The sequence below is a fragment of the Oncorhynchus clarkii genome, unplaced genomic scaffold (genome assembly GCF_045791955.1).
Source record: "Oncorhynchus clarkii lewisi isolate Uvic-CL-2024 unplaced genomic scaffold, UVic_Ocla_1.0 unplaced_contig_13503_pilon_pilon, whole genome shotgun sequence".
In the NCBI taxonomy this organism is placed as follows: domain Eukaryota; kingdom Metazoa; phylum Chordata; class Actinopteri; order Salmoniformes; family Salmonidae; genus Oncorhynchus; species Oncorhynchus clarkii.
Genome location: NW_027260166.1, coordinates 1 through 15,524, shown reverse-complemented (window position 1 = coordinate 15,524; position 15,524 = coordinate 1). Strand labels below are relative to the sequence as shown.

At 51.0% G+C, this 15,524-nt stretch overlaps 4 non-coding genes and 3 pseudogenes across 4 annotated transcripts; all 7 read right to left on the bottom strand.

The window, feature by feature from the left end:
• Positions 1-1,723: 1,723 nt before the first annotated feature.
• LOC139401222 (U5 spliceosomal RNA) lies at positions 1,724-1,841 on the bottom strand. Its single transcript, XR_011632927.1, has one exon. It is a non-coding gene; the product is annotated as a U5 spliceosomal RNA (small nuclear RNA).
• A 171-nt stretch (positions 1,842-2,012) lies between these two features.
• Positions 2,013-2,194, bottom strand: LOC139401224 (U2 spliceosomal RNA). Its single transcript, XR_011632928.1, has one exon. It is a non-coding gene; the product is annotated as a U2 spliceosomal RNA (small nuclear RNA).
• A 4,327-nt stretch (positions 2,195-6,521) lies between these two features.
• On the bottom strand, positions 6,522-6,644 carry LOC139401226 (U5 spliceosomal RNA; annotated as a pseudogene).
• Positions 6,645-7,054: 410 nt separating this feature from the next.
• LOC139401220 (U2 spliceosomal RNA) lies at positions 7,055-7,231 on the bottom strand (annotated as a pseudogene).
• Positions 7,232-12,768: 5,537 nt separating this feature from the next.
• Positions 12,769-12,885, bottom strand: LOC139401221 (U5 spliceosomal RNA). The gene has a single exon (XR_011632926.1). It is a non-coding gene; the product is annotated as a U5 spliceosomal RNA (small nuclear RNA).
• Positions 12,886-14,810: 1,925 nt separating this feature from the next.
• On the bottom strand, positions 14,811-14,927 carry LOC139401225 (U5 spliceosomal RNA). The gene has a single exon (XR_011632929.1). It is a non-coding gene; the product is annotated as a U5 spliceosomal RNA (small nuclear RNA).
• A 417-nt stretch (positions 14,928-15,344) lies between these two features.
• On the bottom strand, positions 15,345-15,515 carry LOC139401223 (U2 spliceosomal RNA; annotated as a pseudogene).
• Positions 15,516-15,524: the final 9 nt, after the last annotated feature.

Genomic DNA, 15,524 nt, shown 5'->3' with positions numbered 1-15,524 from the left:
AGAGTGTTTTCTTTCCAAAGCTATCAATTATATGCATAGTCGAGCATCTTTTCGTGACAAAATATCTTGTTTAAAACAGGAACGTTTTTCATCCAAAAATTAAAATAGCGCCCCCTATATCCAAGAAGTTAATAATCGATCAAATTGCAGATGGGGCAAACTGTATTCGATAGAGAAAGTATTCTGACCTGCCCCTTTTTCTCTCTTGCATAACTCTCAATAGTGTAAAGTTCTTCCAGGATGTGCCTCTTCTTCGTTTCACCAATGATTAACTTCAACCCAATTCCAAAGACTGGTGACATCCTGTGGCAGTCGTAGGAACTGTAAAATGGGCGCTATCTAATTTCCCTTGGCAAAGACAACTGAGGGTACTGTCAGAGGAATTTATTTTATTTTATTCTGAACAGTTTTTCCTTGGGGTTTTGCCTGCTACATAAGTTCTGTTATAGTCACAGACATGATTGAACCAGTTTTAGAAACTTCAGAGTGTTTTCTATCCACACCAACTAATCATATGCATATAATATATTCCTGGCATGAGTAGCAGGAAGATAAAATTGTGCATGCTATTTATCCAAAAGTGGAAATGCTGCCCCCTATCTCTAAGAAGTTAAAGAACCGTCAGACCTAGAGTTCCGAAACTTTAGAAACCTGTTCTAGACCTCAGGTTGATAGTGCGTGGTGAGTTACGTGGCTCTAGAAGGTTCTCGGACCGAGAAACAGCCTCGTACGTTTGCACGAAAATTACGACATTTAGAAATGTCCCAGAGTCGCACGACTAGGTGCATTACGACTGCCATGGCTCATATAGACAGACCCCAACGTTTCTGTCCGATTGCTCATTCAAGGACCCCGTAGCAAGGCATGGAAAAAAGTGGATTTTCAGCACCAATTAGGGTCTTGCTCGGGGACCAAAGGACCTATCGAGCCGAAACGTGGGATTCGGGGTTGCCTCAGCTAGGCCTACACATAACATCTGAACTGGACCCGTAGCTAGACTGTAACTATGTGTGTGCATTTGCATTATGATTAAATAGTGAAAAAAACATCACCAAAAGGACATGATGAAATCAACACAACGAGCGATGGAAAGGAACAACTATCACTGCCCGGCCATCCTGTGTTCATCAGGCCAGTCAATTTTGCATTTCTGCAGTATTTTTGGGCATGTCAAATTTTTGATGGTAAATGGCAAATGGACTTAACATCCTGATTTGGCATTTTCAAATCTTTCATATTGCATTTGGACATTTCTTATGGCATTTGCCAAAAAAAGTGACATGACTTCCTATGAAATCATATTGCAAATGAACAAAACATATGCCTTATGCACAAGTAAAAAAAAAAATATGATAATACATTTGGACAAAAGCACATTCATACAGTTCTTACACATGTGAAATTGACAAAAAAAATCGAAAGAATTTCGAAAAACGGTCCAGAAAGCACTTTTTTAAGGGGTTGCTAGGTTTTTGAAAAAAATGGCTTTTTCAAAATGTTGCTTTTGGATGTTGCCTTGTGTTGCATTTGCAATATGAAAAACCACGGTGGAGCGCGCTCGCCACCTATTGGATTTTTAAAGTGTTACACCTGGCATTTGCCATATGGCATTTGCAATCAACTTTGAACGAAACGACGCCGAATTGAGTGGTATTGGACACCGTGTATATGGTTTGTCCAGTACCAATGACTTCCCATTCATTTTTGACCATTTCAGGGGGGTGTTCCCTCACAGAAGCAAAGCCCCTCTAAAAATATGTTTAACTCATAAGGGTTTCTCTCCACGGAAGTCTTTAATAAAAGGCGAAAGGCTTGTGCATAATGAAGAGAAACCAGAGTCAAATGGAAGTCAAGAGGTCGGGGCCCGAGACACACTCTGTGCACTCTAGGCCGGGTTCCCGCGGGTGGTTCCCGAACCCACTCTTCCAACTTTTCGAGGGCTGTGTGTAAAAAGTCAGACAGACACAGAGACGGAGACACACACACACGCACTATCCTTGACAACGGGAGAAAAGTGTTGCACCGTTCCCGGAGGTACTGCAATACCGGGTCGATGCGTGGAGCGGACGGAGCAAGCCCCATTTCCGAATCCCTGTTCGAAAAATCCATTTAATATGTAGTCCCCCGATGGGGGACGTATCAGATGCTAAACTGATAAAAATAGTTTTTTTTTTTTTTTTTTTAAATAATTTATTACGTTCAATACCATTCATTTTTTACAAAAACATATTTCTCATTCAAACTCAAACAATGGTATTTTTAAACAAACAAAAACCCCAAAACAAAAACCTCAGGGGAGCATCTTCCCTCCCCGTCATCCTACAAACTACCTTTCCCTATCTCCCCGTCATAATCTATCCCCTTACAAATCTAAATCACACCCAGCCCTAAACCCCCCTTCAACCTCTCCCGGGCAGCATGCTGCCCCCACTTCCTCTCCTCCCTCTTCATCCTCCCTCTCAAATCTCCTTCCACCCTCCTCACTATTCCTTCCACCCCCCAATCTCTCCCTGTCTTGACAAAGTTCTGCCTGGCTTCCCACAGCCCCTGTTTAAAGAGACTTATGAGAAGCCAGAGCATAAACCTATCCCTATCCGTACCTCTCGCTCTCCCTACACCTCTTTCTAATCTAGCCCACGTCACCACAAAATCACTCCTGACCAAACCTATCAACACCCGTGCCCTAGCCCATACTACTCCGGCAAAGGCACAGTCCCAGAAGGCATGGCGCACAGTCTCCTCCCTGCCACAAGTGGATCTTGGACAGGTGGGGGATCGCGCCAAGCTATGCCGGTACATGATGGAAGTACCGGCAAGCACTTGTGGAGGCTCAACCAATTCAGGTCCTTGAGCCTGTTGTCCATTCCACGCGCCTGCACTCCCTCCCAGACCCCTGCCGAGATGCCCGCTACAGGCGCCGGACTCCCTGCCTGTCTGACCTCCTCGTACAGGTGCCTGTGATCTAAACCTACTCGGGCAACTTCAACCTCGGGGTGCGCACGCAGCCACTTGGCCGTACACCCCAAAACTTGAGATAAAACATCCATCCCAAGCACCTTCCCTTTTCCCATCCTCCTAAGAGCGCTCTCAACCTCTTCTAGTGAGATCTGGGCCTCCATCACGTCTCTAATGTCCTCCGGCAACCGCCGGGACAAGTGTTCTAAAAACACATTTATCTGCTCTACATCTATTTCCCTTTCCTTAAATAAACCTTGGAAATGCTCAGTTGTCACCCTGACCATCTCCTCTGGTTTACTTACTACACTACCATCTTCTTCTCTAACTCCATGCATTACCTTCCTACTCTGCCTGGCCCTAACCGACTTAAAGAACATAGCGGAACAAGTCTCATTATGTTCTAAAAAGCCACTATGTGCACGCTCCAGGAAAGCTCGAGCCTTCTGTTCCTGCAGCTCCCTGAGCTGCGCCTTCAGGGCTGTGGATCTCTCCCAGTCAATCGACCCGCCGAGGTTGCCTGCCTCGTACTCGAGTTCGAGCAACCTTTGGATATGATCCACCTCCCTCCTCTCCTCCCTTTTTTTCACCACCTATCACCAAGTGCCTATTTGTAACACACAGGGGCGCCAGACAGTCCACCATCACCCTCCTGTCTGCCGCCGCCTGTGGCCCATACACCCCAAATAACCTATATCTAATCTCCCTATACTTGACATCAACCCCCAAAACTCTCCCCTGTATTACAACAAAAGTGCTCTCTACAATTATCTCCCTATTCCCAAACAATATCCCTACCCCCGTTGAGTGCACCCCTCCTATGCCCCACAACGAAACTCCCTTTACCCACTCCCTCCTAAACCTTTTTACATCCCCTCCATCCCTCAGGTGAACCTCCTGCAAAAAACAAACATCAAAACCCACCCCTCTAAAAAAACAAAAAACCGCCCTCTTAACAAAGTCCCTTAAACCCCTTACGTTTAAACTAAACAAAATTAACATCATATTATATTATAAAACAAAAGAAAACAAAAACCTCACTTTTCCAAAACTGACACCAAAACAAACACAAAACAACAGGAGCCTCACCTGATGCTCCCCTGGTCCATCACATCCGGCAGGGACGTCTTCCCCTCATCTGACGTCCCCCCCGTCCTCCTCCATTACTCCAACCCAGGATGCAGGTATGGTGTTAGACCGAGCTCCCTGCATCCTGGGTTCCCCACCAACACCCTCTATTTCTTCCTCCCTGAAGGCTTCCGGGCCGAGACTAGGGGACCCCACCTCCTCAAAGAGGTGTTGAGAACCCCCAGTCAAACCGTCCCGAACAACCTCCAGGGATTCACCTTCCACCAAATGCTGCGGGGCTGCGGAAAAAAGAGAAGATAAATGTACCCCCCCCCCCCCCCCCCCCCCCCCACAACCCCCTCCTTCTCCCTGCCTGCCAAGCTCACCTTCCTCTTCCCTTTCTTTTTTGGTGTAGGAGGTAGCGGGGAGACACCACCCCTCTTCCCCGCTAGCTCCTCCACCATTTCTCTCATCTCCTCTACACAGGAACTTGACATGCTGTCCCCCCACTCTCTCACACCACTCACACCCCCTCCCCCCGCCACCCCTCCCTCCGGTCCTTCATGTCCTGTTGCCATCTCCTTCTCAGCCCCCACTTCCTCTGTTGTTCCCCCCTCCAGGCCTTCCACTCCATTGCCTTCATCCGTCTCCTTCCTCCCCTCTTCTCCTGCCGCTGCGTCCTCCTGAGCAGCTGTTCTTTCTGGGCCCGTGTTGTTGTAAGAACCTCCTCCTCTTCCTCCATCCCCCGCTCCTGCTCCCCCCCCAGCTGCAGACGCATATGACCTGTGACGAGCCGGGCACTCCCGCCACAGGTGTGCTGACGAGCCACACCCGTGGCACGCCTTAGGCTCGTCACAATCCTTCGCCTCGTGCTCCCCAGAACCACAAAATCTGCACTTCCTAGTGCTGCACGAGGCGAGGATATGGCCGTAGGCCATACAGCGCCTGCAGAACGGGGGCTGACGTGCATAGTACAACGTCCCCCTGTCAGCCCCCAGGGAGAACATTGCAGGGGGATGAAGGTAGCCACCCAGGCCCTTTGGGTCCTCCCTGAGAAGGGCCTGGAACCCTCTCCTCCCATTCCAGAATCCTAGGGAGTCCCTCAGGTGCCTTGCTGATGAGATATTATCCACGTATCTCCCAAGAAACGCCTTCACCTCCTCATCTGTTACGTGGGGATTATACATGTTGACCGTTATTACTCTGAAATTATTCTTGGCCAAGCTAGACACTTCATAGTGACACAATGGCCTCGTGGCTCCCAACTCTCTCGCCTTCTTCATGATCTCATCATGTTTATCTTCTTTATGAAAAGTCACATCATATGCCACTTCCATCGGGTTCCCTTGTAGGCATAAAACGTCTTTTACCTCCAGCTTCATAACCCCCATCAGAATTGTTCTTCCAAATGCCTCTCTGCCAAAAGGTTCCATCTCCTTGTTTTTCCACGTAAACCTCAAAGTATTTACCATCCCGATCCCGGCCATACACCGCCTGCAGAACGGAGGCTGACGGGCATAAAACAATGTCCCCCTGTCAGCCCCCAGGGAGAACATAGCCGGAGGATGGAGATACCCTCCGAAACCGCTTGGGTCTTCCCTAAGAAGAGCCTGGTATCCTCTCTTCCCAGTCCAGAACCCAAGAGAGTCTATGAGGAGCCTTCCTGAGGAGATGTTATCCATAAACCTCCCCAGAAAGGCACTCACCTCATCATCAGTAACATGTGGGTTATACATCGTCACAGTAACCACTCTAAAGTTACTTTTCGCCAAGTTCGTCACTTTGTAATACCGCATCGGCTTTGTCTCACTCACTTCTTTTGCCTTCCTCAATATTTCTTCATGCTTTCCCTCATTATGAAAAGTCACATCGAAAGCCTTCTCCGTTGGATTTTCTTGTAAGCATAACACATCTTTTACCTCGAGCTTCAGTGTCCCCATCAATATGGTTCTTCCAAAAATTTCTCTCCCAAAGGGCTCCATCTCTTTGTCACTCCATGCGAACCTCATCGCATTAGCTAATCCGATTCCTGTTCCCAAGTTATTGGGAACGTTACGTGCCATTTCTAACTGAAAAAAATGCACGTTCAAATAACAACAACCAAAGCCACCTCTCCAAACGGAAAATACTGGAAAACCAAACAACCACTACTTGGAAATCAGCCACCATCCAACAACAACCTTATCGCCCTCCTATCTCCGACCTTTTGACTCAGCGAGCTCTGGGGCACCTCGGTACCAAGCTTGATCTGAGCCAAAAGGCCGAGAAGCGATAACCCACAAATGGAACCCTGAAACCGCCGGACCCCCGGGGGTCTCGACAGACCTCAGCGGGTGGGTTGGCAAAAGCCAGCTCCTCTCTCCCTCCACCCCCACTCACTCACTCACTCACTCACTCACTCACCCACCCACCCACCGTTTCCCTGGCGACAGGCAGGTGTTTTTTTGGAAAAAGTCGCTAATGCGTCTTTAAGTCACTATCCTGGCCCATCTCTGTCAATTTCTCTTGAAACAAGAAGCAAAGCCGCTCCAAAAATACGTTGAACTCGTAAGTGTTCCTCTCCACGGAAGTCTTTAGTAAAAGGCGAAAGGCTTGTGCGTAATGAAGAGAAACCAGAGTCATATGGAAGTCAAGAGGTCGGGGCCCGAGACACACTCTGTGCACTCTAGGCAGGGTTCCCGCGGGTGCTCCCGGAACCCACTCTTCCAAGTTTTCGAGGGCTGTCTGTGGATAAAAAGAAGGTCACAGACACAGAGGCAGAGCGACAGACAGAGAGAGAGAGAGAGAGAGAGAGAGAGAGAGAGAGAGAAACACACACACACACACACACACACACAATCCTGGCCCAAATTTTTTTTTTTTTTTTTTAAGTAAAATGGCGGGAAACGGGGGACCCCATTGAAGGGCGCTTTGCCTTTCTAAGAGTTTGAATGTTTCTTTCCTTCTCTTCTTCTTCTGCCAGCCAGCCAGCCAGCCAGCCAGCTATTTACATACCTTTGTGAATTTGTATTTTTCCTTGACAACGTGAGAAAAGTGTTGCACCGTTCCCGGAGGTACTGCAATACCGGGTCGATGCGTGGAGCGGACGGAGCAAGCCCCATTTCCGACTCCCTGTTCGAAAAATCCATTTAATATGTAGTCCCCCGATGGGGGACGTATCAGATATTAAACTGATAAGAACAGATTTTTTTTTTTTTTGAAAAATAATTTATTACTTACTATGCCATTCATTCATACAATTCAAAATTATAATTTTCTTTCCAACTTAAATAATGGCATTTTCAAATAACCAAAAACACACAAACCAAAACAAAACCTCAGGGGAGCATCATCCCTCCCCGTCATTCCTAACCACTACCTTTCCCTATCTCTCCGCTCCTAATCTATCCCCTTATAAATCTCAATCTAACACCCCCAGCCCTAAACCCCCTTTCCATCTCTCCCGTGCCGCGTGTTTCCCCCACTTCCTCTCCTCCCTCTTCATCCTACCTCTTAAATCTCCTTCCACCCTCCTAAATATCCCTTCCACCCCCCAATCTCTCCCTGTCTTTACCAAATTCTGCCTGGCTTCCCACAGCCCCCGTTTGAAGAGGCTCATGAGAAGCCAGAGCAGAAATCTATCCCTATCTGTACCCCTCGCTCTCCCTACACCTCTCTCTAACCTAGCCCATGTCACCACAAAATCCCCTCTTACCAAAACTATCAACACCCGTGCCCTCGCCCATACCACTCCGGCAAAGGCACAGTCCCAAAAAGCATGGCGCACAGTCTCCTCCCTGCCACAAGCCGCCCTTGGGCAGGTGGGGGATCGCGCCAAGCTATGCCGGTACATGGTGGACCGTACCGGCAAACACTTGTGGAGGCTCAACCAATTCAGGTCCTTGAGCCTGTTGTCCAGGCCCCGCGCCTGCACTCCCTCCCAGACCACTTCCGAGATGCCCGCTACAGGCGCAGGACTCCCTGCCTGCCTGACCTCTTCGCACAGGTGCCTGTGGTCTAAACCTACTCGGGCAACTTCAACCTCGGGGTGCGCACGCAACCACTTGGCCGCATGGCCAAAGTGCCACGGCAGCTGTTCCGCCCGAGGACCCGTGTTAGACCACACCATTACGCTTCTCGCTTGGTACGAGAAGAACACCCGCAGGAGGTAACCGGACGGGTGTATCACCGGATGAGCCAGTTCTGTCAACACAAAGGCCACAAAAATTGTGTCCAGCTTGAGGGGGATGTACCTGCCACCCCACATGAACTGAAACACCAGCCTCACTAGAGGTCTTCTCAGACAAGCCGGCAATGGGTAGATGTATGCCAAATACAATAGAGATGGCAATACATCCACTTTTAGGACCAGGACCTTGCCTATAAAGGACAACGACCTGGCCTTCCACATTGCTAGCTTCCTCTGTACCACTGCGATCTTCATGTTCCAGTTCAGCGTCGCTGAGCCAGAGGTCTCAAAATGGACCCCGAGAATCCTCAGGGCCCCCTCACAGAGAGATAACCCCCCGGGCACATCCGTTCTACCGCTCCATCTTCCGAAAAACTTAACGGAAGACTTCGCATGGTTCAGAACCGCCCCCGACGCTCGGGTGAAATCCCCAATGATGGCAAGGGACCTTGTCAGGCACGAGTCCTTGCATAGGAGCAAGGAAGTGTCGTCGGCGTACTGCGTCATCTTAACACGCAGCCCACCGCTTCCAGGGATCAACAAGCCCTCCACCCCTGTGTCTGCCCTAATGGCAGCCCCCAGAGGCTCCATGTACAGAACGAAGAGGAGTGCCGAGAGCGGGCACCCCTGCCTGACCCCAGACGAGAGGTCAAAAACGTCACCCAAGTGCCCGTTTACGCTTACTCGACACCCCGCTCCGACATATAATGTACGGATCCATCCTATATACTTCTCCCCAAAACCTAATCTACCTAATACCCTGAATAGAAAGGATCTATTCACGCGATCAAAGGCTTTCGCCTGATCAAGCGCTGCTACCATTAAAGACAGACCTCTATCTTCAACCCAGGCGATGGAGTCCCTGATCAACTGAAGGTTCAATCTAATAGAGCGCCCCTCTACCCCGCACGTCTGATCCTCGTGGACGACGTAGGGAAGGGCTGTGCGCAACCGATCCGCTAAGACCTTTGCAAGCAACTTGTAGTCTACACACAGCATGGTCAATGGCCGCCAGTTGCCAAGGTCGGTCGCGTCCCCCTTCTTGTAAAGAAGTGACAGCACACCGACTACCATTGAGCCCCCCGGGACACCCGTCTCGAGAATGGCCTTCAAGACTTCGAGTACCACCGGTCCAATTATACCCCAAAACTTGAGGTAAAACTCCGCCGGCAGCCCATCCATCCCAGGCACCTTCCCTTTTCCCATCCTCCTAAGAGCGCTCTCAACCTCTCCTAGTGAGATCTGGGCCTCCATCACGTCTCTAATGTCCTCCGGCACCCGCCGGGACAAGTGTTCTAAAAACACATTTCCCTGCTCTACATCTATTTCCCTTTCCTTAAATAAACCTCGGAAATGATCGGTTGTCACCCTGACCATCTCCTCTGGTTTACTTACTACACTACCATCTTCTTTTCTAACTCCATGCATTACCTTCCTACTCTGCCTTGCCCTAACCGACTTAAAGAACATAGCGGAACAAGTCTCATTATGTTCTAAAAAGCCACTATGTGCACGCTCCAGGAAAGCTCGAGCCTTCAGCTCCTGCAGCTCCCTGAGCTGCGCCTTCAGGGCTGTGGATTTCTCCCAGTCAATCAAAACGCCGAGGTTGCCTGCCTCGTACTCAAGTTCGAGCAACCTTTGGATATGATCCACCTCCCTCCTTTCCTCCCTTTTCTTCCTCTTACCATATCCTATAATAAAGGCCCTAATCCTTACCTTTACTATATCCCACCATTCTAACACCCCCTCACACATGGGCCGGAGGCCTTCAAGCCTCCGAAACACCCCTGTGACAGCATTAACAAACACCTGCTCATCCAGTAAATCCCGATCTAGTTTCCAGTACCCCCTACCGAAGAGGCAGACTGGCGACCCCACCTGCAGGAGCACCCCGTCATGGTCCGAAAAGAAGACAGGCAACAGCCGCCCAAAGACCTAGATATAAAAATATAGTCGAGCCTCCGCGCAACCCCCCTGGAGTTGCGCCATGTGGGACCGACCATTGCCGGAGTAGTGTGCAGGCCACCATCAACCAGGCCATGGCAAGCCATTAGCCCGGTGATGGCGCCTGCACTACTGTCTCCCCCTATCCCCAAATCTATATTAAAATCACCTTCTATCACTAAGTGCCTATTTGTGACACACAGGGGCGCCAGACAGTCCACCATCTCCCTCCTGTCTGCCGCCACCTGTGACCCATACACCCCAAATAACCTATATCTAATATCCCTATATGTGATATCTACACCCAAAACTCTCCCCTGTACTACGCCAAAAGTGCTCTCTACAATAATCTCCCTATTCCCAAACAATATCCCTACCCCCGTTGAGTGCACCCCTCCTATGCCCCACAACGAATAACCCTTATCCCACTCTCTCCTAAACCTTTTGACATCCCCTCCATCCCTCAGGTGAACCTCCTGCAAAAAACAAACGTCAAAACCCACCCCTTCTAAAAAACTAAACACCGCCCTCCTCTTAACAAAATCTCTTAAACCCCTTACATTTAAACTAAACAAAATTATCATAAGGTTCTATTATAAAACAAAATACCAATTTCCTCGGAAAATAAAACCCAAAAACAACCACCAAACAAACAGGAGGCTCACCTGATGCTCCCCTGGCCCATCACGCCCGACAGGGACATCTTCCCCTCGTCCGAACTCTCCCCGTCCTCATCCATTCCTCCAGCCCAGGATGCAGGAATGGTGTTAGGGTTAGGAGTACCCTGCACCCCGGGCTCCCCACCAGCTTCCTCCCTGTACTCCTCTAAACTGAGGCTAGGGGACTCCATCTCCTCTGAGAGAATTTGGGGACCCCCAGCAAATAAGCCCTGATCCTCTCCCAGGGATCCACCCTCCCCCCCGTCCTGAGGGGCCTCCACAAACAGTGAGGACAGGGACTTCCTCCTTAACCCCATCACTCGCTTGCCCCCCCCTTCCACACCCCCCCACCCCCCTCCCTCTCCCTATCTGTCACGTCTGCCCCCCTCTTCCCTTTCTTCATCTTATTTTGTTTTTTTGGTGGAAGAGGTATAAGGGGCTCAAGAGGCAGCGGGGAGACGGCACCTCCCAGCTCCTCCGCCAGCTCCCTCATCTCCTCCACCAGTAGGTCCGACGCACAGTCCCCCCACTCCCGCCTCCCCTCCACCCCCTCCCCAGTTCCTGCCGCAGGCGCCCCCTCCCCCCCCACAGGTCCTGCCACAGGCACCCCCTCCCCCCCCACAGGTCCTACCACAGGCACCCCCACAGGTCCTACCACCGGAACCCCCTCCCCCACCACTCCCTCCCCCGTTGATCTTTCACGCTCTTCCTTCTTTCTTTCTCCTCCCGCTGTCACTCCTTTCTCCTCTTCTTTCTTCTTGCCCTCTGGTCCAGCCGTCTGCGCCTGAAAAGGCCGTCCTTCCCCTCCTCTTCTTCCCCCATCCCCCTCTCCTGCCCTCCCTCCAGCTGCAGACGCGTATGACCTCTGCCTGGCCGGGCACTCCCGCCACAGGTGTGCAGATGAGCCACACCCGTGGCACGCTTTAGGCACTTTGCAGTCCCTCGCCTCGTGCTCCCCAGATCCACAATACCTACACTTCCTTGTGTCGCACGAGGCGAGGATATGGCCGTAGGCCATACACCGCCTGCAAAATGGCGGCTGACGGGCATAATATAAAGTTCCCCTGTCAGCCCCCAGGGAGAACATCGCCGGGGGATGGAGGAATCCGTCCTGCCCCTTTGGGTCCTCCCTGAGCAAACTCTGGAAGACTCTCTTCCCAGTCCAGAAGCCCAGGGAGTCCCTGATGAGTCTAGCCGACGATACATTGTCCATATAGCGTCCCAAGAACGACCTTACTTCCTCATCAGTCACATGGGGGTTGTACATGTTAACTGTGACCAGCCTGAAATTGCTCTTTCCCAGGCTGGTCACCTCGTAATGGCTCATGGGCTTCTCCTTCCCCACCTCTCTCGCCTTCTTCAGTATCTCCTCGAACTTCTTCTCCTTGTGAAGCGTTACATCAAAAGATGCCTCCGCCTGGTTCACCTGGAGGCACATCACCTCTCCTACCTCCAACTTCAAAGTTCCCATCAGAACTGACCTTCCGAAGGTTTCCCTCCCGAAGGGCTCCACCTCCTTGTTCCTCCAGGCAAATCTCACCGTATTTGCGATCCCAATCCCGGGCATCCTTGGTGAGGAAACCTTCGCCATTTTCTGTAAGAAAGAGAAAAAACATTTGATATTTTTCCGCACAACTTTGTCTCTTTTCCGCCCTCCGGCCTTCGGCTTTTGGCTAAGGGGTTACGGCACCTCGGTACCCAACTTGAAACTTAGCCAAAAGGCCGAGAAGCGATAACCCACAAATGGAACCATGAAACCGCCGGACCCCCGGGGGTCTCGACAGACCTCAGCGGGTGGGTTGGCAAAAGCCAGCTCCTCTCTCCCTCCACCCCCACTCACTCAACCACCCACCCACCCACCCACCCACCGTTTCCCTGGCGACAGGCAGGTGTTTTTTTGGAAAAAGTCGCTAATGCGTCTTTAAGTCACTATCCTGGCCCATCTCTGTCAATTTCTCTTGAAACAAGATACCGGGCTCTGCAAGAAGCAAAGCCGCTCCAAAAATACGTTGAACTCGTAAGTGTTCCTCTCCACGGAAGTCTTCAGTAAAAGGCGAAAGGCTTGTGCGTAATGAAGAGAAACCAGAGTCATATGGAAGTCAAGAGGTCGGGGCCCGAGACACACTCTGTGCACTCTAGGCAGGGTTCCCGCGGGTGCTCCCGGAACCCACTCTTCCAAGTTTTCGAGGGCTGTCTGTGGATAAAAAGAAGGTCACAGACAAAGAGGCAGAGCGACAGACAGAGAGAGAGAGAGAGAGAGAGAGAGAGAGAGAGAGAGAGAGAGAGAGAGAAACACACACACACACACACACACAATCCTGGCCCAAATTTTTTTTTTTTTTCACTACCCCTCTTCCCCGCTAGCTCCTCCACCATTTCCCTCATCTCTTCCACAAGGAAATCCGACATGCTATCCCCCCACTCCCGTACCCCCTCTCCCCCCTCCCGCTCCACCGGTCCTGCCCCAGGCACCCCCTCCCCCTCCACCGGTCCTGCCCCAGGCACCCCCTCCCCCTCCACAGGTCCTTCCACAGGCAGCTCCCCCCCCTCCACAGGTCCTTCGACAGGCACCCCTCCCACAGGTCCTGTCACAGGCACCCCTCCCACAGGTCCTGCCACAGGCACCCCTCCCACCGGTCCTCCATCTTCATTCTTCTCCCCATCTTCTGCTCCCGCATCTTCCCTTGTCCTTTCTCCTCCTGTTATCACTCTTTTCTCCTCTTCTTTTTTCTTATCCTCCGGGCCATCTCTTTGTGCCTGAAAAGGCTGTCCTTCCCCTCCTCTTCTTCCCCCATCCCCCGCTCCTGCTCCCCCTCCAACTGCAGACGCGTATGACCGCTGACGAGCCGGGCAATCACGCCACAGGTGCTGAATGGAACCACACCCGTGGCAAGCCTTCGGCTCGTCGCAATCCTTGGCCTCGTGCTCCCCAGACCCACAAAATCTACACTTTCTAGTGCTGCACGAGGCCAGGATGTGTCCATAGGCCATACAGCGCCTGCAGAATGGGGGCTGACGTGCATAGTATAACGTCCCCCTGTCAGCCCCCAGGGAGAACATAGCCGGGGGATGAAGGAAACCTCCCTCTCCCCTAGGATCTTCCCTGATGAGGGCCTGAAACCCTCTCCTCCCCGTCCAAAATCCCAAAGAGTCCTTGATGGGCCTTCCTGAGGAGACATTATCCATATATCTCCCCAGAAAGGCCCTCACCTCCTCATCCTTGACGTAGGGGTTGTACATATTCACGGTCACGACCCGGAAATTGTTTCTGGCCAAGCTCTTCACCAAATAATGGCACATCGGCTTCGTATCAGACACCCCTCTCACCTTCTTTAGAATCTCCTCATGCTTGCTTTCCGTATAAAAAGCCACATCAAAAGTCCCATCCAAAGAGTTGCCTTGCAGGCAAAACACATCCTTTATGGTCAACTTCAGCACCCCCATCAGGATTGATCTCCCAAACACCTCTCGTCCAAAAGGTTCTATATCCTTCTCATTCCATGAAAACCGCACGGTATTAGCCAGTCCGATCCCTGGGACCGACCCATTTGAAGAAGACCTCGCCATCTCTGCAAGGTAACCGACGCCTTCCTCTAGACAAAAGAAAACCCCAAAAAAGGAGGGAACAACCCCAAAAATCCAGGGATTTGATTAATTAATCAAAAAAAACCTTTTACCGCCCTCCGGCCTTCGGCTTCCAGCTAAGCGAGCTCTGGGGCACCGCAGTACCAAGCTTGGTCTTAGCCGGAAGGCCGAGAAGCGATAACCCACAAATGGAACCATGAAACCGCCGGACCCCCGGGGGTCTCGACAGACCTCAGCGGGTGGGTTGGCAAAAGCCAGCTCCTCTCTCCCTCCACCCCCACTCACTCAACCACCCACCCACCCACCCACCCACCCACCCACCCACCGTTTCCCTGGCGACAGGCAGGTGTTTTTTTGGAAAAAGTCGCTAATGCGTCTTTAAGTCACTATCCTGGCCCATCTCTGTCAATTTCTCTTGAAACAAGATACCGGGCTCTGCAAGAAGCAAAGCCGCTCCAAAAATACGTTGAACTCGTAAGTGTTCCTCTCCACGGAAGTCTTTAGTAAAAGGCGAAAGGCTTGTGCGTAATGAAGAGAAACCAGAGTCATATGGAAGTCAAGAGGTCGGGGCCCGAGACACACTCTGTGCACTCTAGGCAGGGTTCCCGCGGGTGCTCCCGGAACCCACTCTTCCAAGTTTTCGAGGGCTGTCTGTGGATAAAAAGAAGGTCACAGACACAGAGGCAGAGCGACAGACAGAGAGAGAGAGAGAGAGAGAGAAACACACACACACACACACACACACAATCCTGGCCCAAATTTTTATTTTTTTTTTAAAGTAAAATGGCGGGAAACGGGGGACCCCATTGAAGGGCGCTTTGCCTTTCTAAGAGTTTGAATGTTTCTTTCCTTCTCTTCTTCTTCTTCTTCTGCTAGCCAGCCAGCCAGCCAGCCAGCCAGCCAGCCAGCCAGCCAGCTATTTACATACCTTTGTGAATTTGTATTTTTCCTTGACAACGTGAGAAAAGTGTTGCACCGTTCCCGGAGGTACTGCAATACCGGGTCGATGCGTGGAGCGGACGGAGCAAGCCCCATTTCCGACTCCCTGTTCGAAAAATCCATTTAATATGTAGTCCCCCGATGGGGGACGTATCAGATATTAAACTGATAAGAACAGATTTTTTTATTTTTTTTATTTTTTTTTA